This window comes from Dendrobium catenatum, unplaced genomic scaffold (genome assembly GCF_001605985.2).
Source record: "Dendrobium catenatum unplaced genomic scaffold, ASM160598v2 fragScaff_scaffold_489, whole genome shotgun sequence".
In the NCBI taxonomy this organism is placed as follows: domain Eukaryota; kingdom Viridiplantae; phylum Streptophyta; class Magnoliopsida; order Asparagales; family Orchidaceae; genus Dendrobium; species Dendrobium catenatum.
The window spans coordinates 107,036-114,818 of NW_021318951.1; positions in this window are offsets into that span (position 1 = coordinate 107,036).

The window sequence follows — 7,783 nt, forward strand, 5'->3', positions numbered from 1 at the left end:
AATAAATCCCAAAAATTTTAAGCTATCATTTAGGATTGTCTAGTACGATCCTTCAATCCCTATACAATTAGTATAAAAACATCCTTTTTAGATAGTATGGAATGGCATTATTCTGTATGTCATCTTAAAGTTTGTATGTGATCATTTTGGTATGATAGGCAATGATAAATTATACCCATGCAAATGCCTCGGTTCTATATAGTACAAAAATTTGGGGGTCATCCTGGTACGATTAGTTAAAACTAGTTATGTCACTATATGAAGGGAATGATATAAATTATCATCCCATGCATCCTTAGCTCATACAGTACAATCTTCACCAATCATCTTGTATGATTTGATAACAAAAATAACCATAATTATTTGCTGTATCTCAAGATTATATTAGGTATCAATGCCAAGATATCATACAGTGTGTCTGCATATCATAATAATATGATGCATATCATACGATATCTATTAGAAAAAAAAAATGAATTGTTAAAATATTGCCTAATTTATAATGGTGGCTATCTTCATGATTACAATTGATCATCCTATATGATTAAGAATCGGTCAGTATGATTAGTTAATCCAATCTTAAATTATAAAAATACCCCTAACTAATGATCTTTTAGTTAACTAACCATCAGTTCTGATGTAAACATACAGTTATGATAATTTTCAAAAAAAACTTCATCTTTCTTCCTAACTCACTAGGCCTATCCCTGAAGTGTGTGTTCAAGGATTACTCTGCTTTATGATCCACAAGATACATGATGACTCTACAAAGATAAAAAGAAACATAAAGCTAAAAATAGGATGTTAATCCTATATACTCAATGCTTGAGTTAATCGAAGTTGCAACATAACAGGTGGGACTTGACAATGTGCAGTGGCAGGGCAAAAGAAGATATGCAATAAACTCAATTATTAGAGATAGCAAGTAAGAGTCCAATCATATTTATTATCATCAAAATTCACAAGACTTGGGTCAAGATTTATAATAAACCCTCTTAAGAAATAAAAAATTTTCATTTACATCCCTAAAGACCTTTTTTTTTTTTTTTTTTTTTTTGAAGAAATGCAGTAGGAGCAAATTTTTGTAAAAACCAAGATATAAGCAAACTAAGTAATAGCATCCCTATCACATTCCTCCTTGAACAAATAAATAACAGTAAGGGGGAATCTTATTAAATCAAATCTATCCCAAATGAAATCTAAATATTAAGCATAGTTAGCACAACAAAAGCTAACCTATTACAATCCTTATTCAAAAAAGAAATAACACTTCGTTAAAATCTCTAAGAAAAGATTAAATCTTCTAGCATCAAGAAAGCTTCCTTAGCATCTTCATTTTCAGCACAACCTTGAAATACTTAGATTACATTATAAATATCTCCCTTCTATTATGATTCCTTTCACCTCATTACTTCCACTCTTGAAGAACCTCTCAAGATAGAACCAACAGCAGCTCAAATTCCTAAGATCCTAATGTTAATGAATTCTAAGACCATTAAATTGAATATGTCACCAATCCTAGACAGGGTACTTGTTATTTTGATCGATAACAAACTATTATGGATCTCTACTTTGTTATCTTTTGTTTATTCTCTATATTGCTTATTTATTCTTCATTGCACTAACTATATTTTTAGTCCATATACACTGCCATAAAGTGATCATTGTCAAGAAAGGGGTAGAATAGAGTAAGTGTCTTCAAGAGTCTATATTATCTACTTTTATTTATTTGCAACATTCTTATATTCAAAATAATGTGTTTGTTGGATCTACACATTACACCACACTTAGAGAAGTGGGGATAGTGAGAAAATTAGAAGTGTGATTTTTAAAATTAATCATAATATATTGATCCATACCAACATATACACAATCAGCTATTCAAATAACATTATAACACCTAATTAGCATAATTAAAGCTATTTGATCTCTTCATACTATACAATCAGAATTATATAGCACCAATTAGTTAAAATCAAGATAGAGTCACGCAATCATAATAAGTATATTTTGATGAAATCAAAAACTTATGTTAATCATACTGTAATGGTAGGCATCAGATATACGCGTATAATCAAAATCATGCCAAATAATCTTTTTATGTAATTAGGGACCAAATTGGATAAATAATATTCAAATTATACTTGGAATGATGAAGTGCTTGATGTGCTCTTGAAAGTTTATAAGGATGTTAGCCCTTATGAAGTAGTCCCAAGGCTAACCAAGAGGGGGTGATTTGCGTATTTTAAAAGCTTTCAAGCAAACACAATCTTAAAACCAAAACCAAAGATTCACCATAAAAATCAAGTGCAAGAAATTAAATGCAAAGAAAAAATAAGAGAACATAGAAATTTATTAAGTGAGTTCGGTCAAACTTGACCTACATCTACTCCCTAGAGATGCCCTCTAAGTATTGCACTAAACTTAGTGTCTCTCTTTTAGCCCCCACAGCAAGGCAGAGAAGCCGTTTACAAACCTCCTTCCACCAACCTAGGTGAGGCAGAGAACCCAACTCCTTTTGCTTCCCCAGAAAGCAGTAGAGAACCAACTCCTTTTGTCTTCCTCCTGAAGCAGGCAGAGAACATGATCAGATGTGAAGTAGACCTCTCTTAGAACCCCCAAGGAAAAAAAGGATGATGCATTTGGAGAAGATCGACGAGAGATCCTCACTTGGAGCAACCTTTTGTTAAACCCCTCAAAAAACTCCCCCTCACAAAATCCTCCTCTTCTCCCTACTCTTCCCTCTTCCTCTTGGCTCTCTATGTTTAGAATACAACAAAATATTTGTTCCTGGGTAGAATAAGAGGTATTAAATAAAGAGCTCAGAATAGCTCTTAATTGCAAATAAACTAACTTTATCATCCAGGATGATTAAATATCATCATATACGAATCAGTATTAAATTAAAGCTCAATTAGCAAGATGATTTGGATGATCATAAGGTTTTTTGTCATATCATCGTTAGGCTGACCAAAATATCATCTTGATGATTAGTGTAATCATTGAAAAATCTCGAGAACATCACCCTGAATAGAAGCTGGCCGATGTCTTGATCATCCTAAGAAAAAATTAAGGTTTGAAACTTGATTGTCCTAGCGAAACCCTGCAATTATCCAGGACGATAGATCGATCACTCAAACCCTTAATTTCTTTCCTAATTACCAGATTAATTAGGTATAATTAGTTTTGTATCATCCAGGATGACATGTCCTATATGATAGTCTAAAAATAAAAGCTACCTTAAATAATATAGCGGTCTGATCTCTTGATTTGAGGCTTATCATCTCAGTGATATTGAAAAATTATCTTAGGATGATTGCACTAATGATGGCTGCCTTAACCAGGAATCCCTAACCAGGATGCCCTAATAGGGTTTCTATTTTTAACTATATCATCAAGGCCGATTTGTGGATTGTCCCCGACGATGTGAGCAAAAATAGAAAACTCTAAAAATAGTCAGAAAAATTCCCACAAAGTGTGGTGTAAAGGTTACACTTAGCATCAGGAAATCACATTATTTACAATTGACTCAAAAAAATGAAAAGTTTACAAATAACTCAGACCTAGTATACTAATCCTGAGCTAATTCAAATTTGTTGTTTATCTTGTGGACTGAAATGCTAAGTAGGCAAGGCAGTCATAGAGAAACAAAAAAGTGTTGTTACATCAAAAATCATATTCCCTAAAAACAAATTAGCAACAGACAATTGGACCAATTTGTAATGTATAACTGACTTTGACATGGAATTGATATTATCATCGCCTTTTTTTTTTTAAGAATGAAATGCATTAAAGAACTAAACCAAAAAGATACAAGCTACCTGAGAGTTAACCACCAAATCAACTTTCTTCCTTCACAAGCTTTATTTAAGGAAGAGGAACTGTACTCTCACAAAATAAGTACCAAATAAAATCATAAGAAAAAGCTTAAGTAGCATTAAATAATCGGCTAACTTATTACAATTCCTACCAACATAATGAAAAATAACATGTATTCAATATTCAATTGCAAAAATCTTCATCTTAATGCTTCCACCTTTATTTCTTCCTTTGTTGTACACCCTTAATAAAACTGGATAACATTTTATTCTCTCCCGTCAAAACTACCTTTAGCATTGTTATAAAAAATCATTCAAACACCCTCCTTTAAAAGAACTGAATACAAAGAGTTCCAATTATGTTATATCCCAATGAACACCATAAAGCCAAATGCTAGGACAAACCTTCCCTTGTTTGTCCCGTATAATTGCCTCCCGATCCTACTCATGAACTACATTATTAACGAAGCATCAATATTAAAAGGAGAACTTTCCTACCTCCCAGTTAGAGAGAGAACTTCCCCGTTAGAGAGAGAAACTCCCGTTAAGGAGAGGAGAAACTCCCATGAGAGAAAAAAAGATTTGAAAATTTAATTTTGGATTTCCGGATCTAGTCCTATTACAGGAACTGTGGGGACGATGGCGGTGATGGGCACTGGCAATCACAGGCCCCGACGACAAGGTCGTCAATCCTTATGTTGGCAACTCGAAGTCAGATTTGAAAAGAAATAATTTTTACTTTGGATTCCAATAGAGTTTCAATTAAACCATGTTAAACTGCAAGGTACCTTTTGGTGAATTAAAGAGGCTCTGATATAGCTATCAGATGGACAAAATCTTAAGGCCAAGGTAAAGCAATGTTGAAACTGTTGTTAATGTTATCTGAGAAGTGATAAAGTCTAATTCATCATTTAAACTTGAGTATCCACTGGACATCATCATCTGTGAGAAATTTGTTTGTTAATACGATTTGGGATTCCAATGTTATCTCTTGACATAGTGTGATAAATGCAAATTCGCCAAAAATTCATTAACAAAAATATTCATGGATCTATTGATGGCGAGAAAAGGCATCGGATGTGGATAAGTGACTGTGTGAAAAGCTTAGTACTACTTATTAGTATGTAGAAATCCATGGCAGATACAAGCCTTATATTAAAACTAGACTTCAAGGAGGAAGATATTGTTTTTTGTCAGAAGATGCAAGGCTGTGAGGTTGGAATGAAAGAATGGAGGTTTTTGAATTCAAAGAACTGTTAAATTCATGGTGATAAAGTGTTTTGGAAAAAGAATTCTATCTCATATTGTGGCTTAGGGAGATAGGAGACAATGGAGTCAAATTTAGACAATTCGACTTTATTCTCTTGGGAAGGGGTTGGTTCTTCATGCTCATTTATCTGATGGTTTTCAACCGGGCATATAGTAGGTATGAGGAGGTCGACTTCTAAGTTTCTCCATTATCCCATTGAAGGGCTAACCCCACCAATTTGGTTAGAATGCCACAATTTACCATTGCCTTATCATTTCCCTTAAAGATTTGGGAACAAAATTTAATACAAAAAATTTATAAAAATCCAAAATTTAAATTGAATCTAAAAAACAAATCAGACAAAACATGATAAACTCAATCAATATATCATTGTATTAGTTCATTCAATCACAAATCATTCCACTTATGCAATCAATTATGATGTAACCAAACACCAATCTATAATCTACCCAACTCACAATCAATTTCTTATAGCACTAGTAATAATTTAATTCATTTATTCCAACCAACTACATTGATGCAATTATGACGCGCCCATACATCAAATATGAAAAATTATCAATTTTATCTTCTTGAATTAATCACATCAGAGCTTAATTATTAAGATCATCAAAAAAATAAAATACAATCTATTGAAAATAACTAATAATCCAATACAAAATATTGCACTATATTCATTCTCCTAAAATTAATAATAATAGTAAGATGGTCAGTATTGGATTACTATTTCATCACAAGCTCCTTAATTATAAAAGAAAACAAGAAAAAATAAACAACAAAATTAAAGAAATCTACAGGATCTCGTAATCTCACTCACCTAATCTGATCCATTTCTTGACCTGAAATCATTAAAATTCACATGATGAGCTCAAAAAAATCTTAGCACTAATCCAAAACTCCATAAAATCATTCAATGTAATGACTAAAAAAATATATCAAAATGCCTCAATTGAAGCTAGACTCAGTAAAAAAAATGTGGATACGGTAGTTTCTAATTAGAATGTTATTTCTTTGAAATAACGATGGGAGTCTTTTATTAAAAGCAATCATCCACATGAATTTGATTATCATCTGATAGTTTTGACCAAGTTAATCATCAAAGTTCAGAGTTAGAAAAAATTTTAATTACATCTGGAATCCATGTATTGGAAGGGTTTTGAAGACTTGATGAGAATGATTTTAGTATATACAATGATATGGATCTAATTGGGTCCAGTTAGGCCACATCTAGATGAGTTGACATATGTTAACTATTGAATGGATTAAAGTGACCAGTCAAGTCAAATCCACAGAAGTGAGATAATAATTATAATAATTATATTCAAAATTTTTTTTAAAATAAAAGTTTTATATCTGATATTAGAATTTGTTTATTATTATTCAATCATGTATATTTGAGTTATATTTATTGCTAATTTATATATATCTGTAATAGGTTATTTAATGAATTATTATATAGTCAAGTACATTAACTAGCTTGAGTTAATTCATTTTTGAATCAAATTAATCACAAATGATCATGAAAAATGATTATCATTTTTATATTAACCAATTCCAAATTGCGTCATAATTTATTAATTAAATATTTAAATTAGATTTAATTAATTTAGTAAATTTATCAAATTTAAATTCAGATTTTTTTAAATGATTGTAAGATTTATTTAGGATTAATTGATGATGATCTTTGCCATTTTTTAAAAGCTTTATGTCATTATTTAATATTTTTGGAAGCTTTACCTTAATTAAGGGTTAATTTTGTTTAATTTGCGTCATAAGAACATTTAGTGTTAAATGCATAATAGATTAATTCATAAGGTGTATGATGTCACTAAGTTTTAAGTGTTTGAAGTCTCACCCATACTTGGAATGTATGTATGAATTCTTAAAATTTTTCATAATTTCACCAACCCATCCTTAATTATTTTCCTAGGCATTGGCAGAGAAGGGGCAAGGTGGGCAATGACCCTAAAAAGAACCAATTTTTAACTCATATAGACCAAACCCCTCGCCACCAATTCCTTATAGCTTATAGTTTCCTTCAGTTGATAGATTAAGTGACCGATCAAGTCAAATCCACTATAAGTGGTTATTAGAGGATTAGATGAAGATCATGTATGATTTGAAGGTTCAATTGGAGGTGATTAGGGTGGATAAATTCAAATTGAGCAGCTTGGGATAGCTCAATTGGAATTCAAGCTGGGTCAACACTGGCAAGGAGACAATAATGATTTATTTAATTATAGACCTCCTAGTGAAGTGATTTGACCATGACTGAGGGCAAGAAGTCAGTGCATATGCAATGCAATGTAATGGGTACCTAATTGCAATTGCATGGTTGTTCATTGTCTAAATGATTCAGAGTGGTGAGGGGGGGTTTATTGAATTATAGAAGGGGATTGTTGATTGAAGATTGAATGATTTGAAGTGCAATGGATGTAGGTTCGAGACTAAATGATTAATTTAAGATGTATCTATTAAGATAGACAATAATCAAGACTGATTGAGGTAGGATGAAGGTGAACTATAGAGATGATTGAAGTTTATTGAAATTGTTATTTGAAGAGATGATTGAAGATGATTAAAATTTTTGATTGAGTGTAAACCATGAGCTAAGATCAATGATTAAAGGCTAGATGATTGAAAACTACGTGATTGTAACCTCATGATTGAATTTAGGATTTCTTAGATTCAAGAT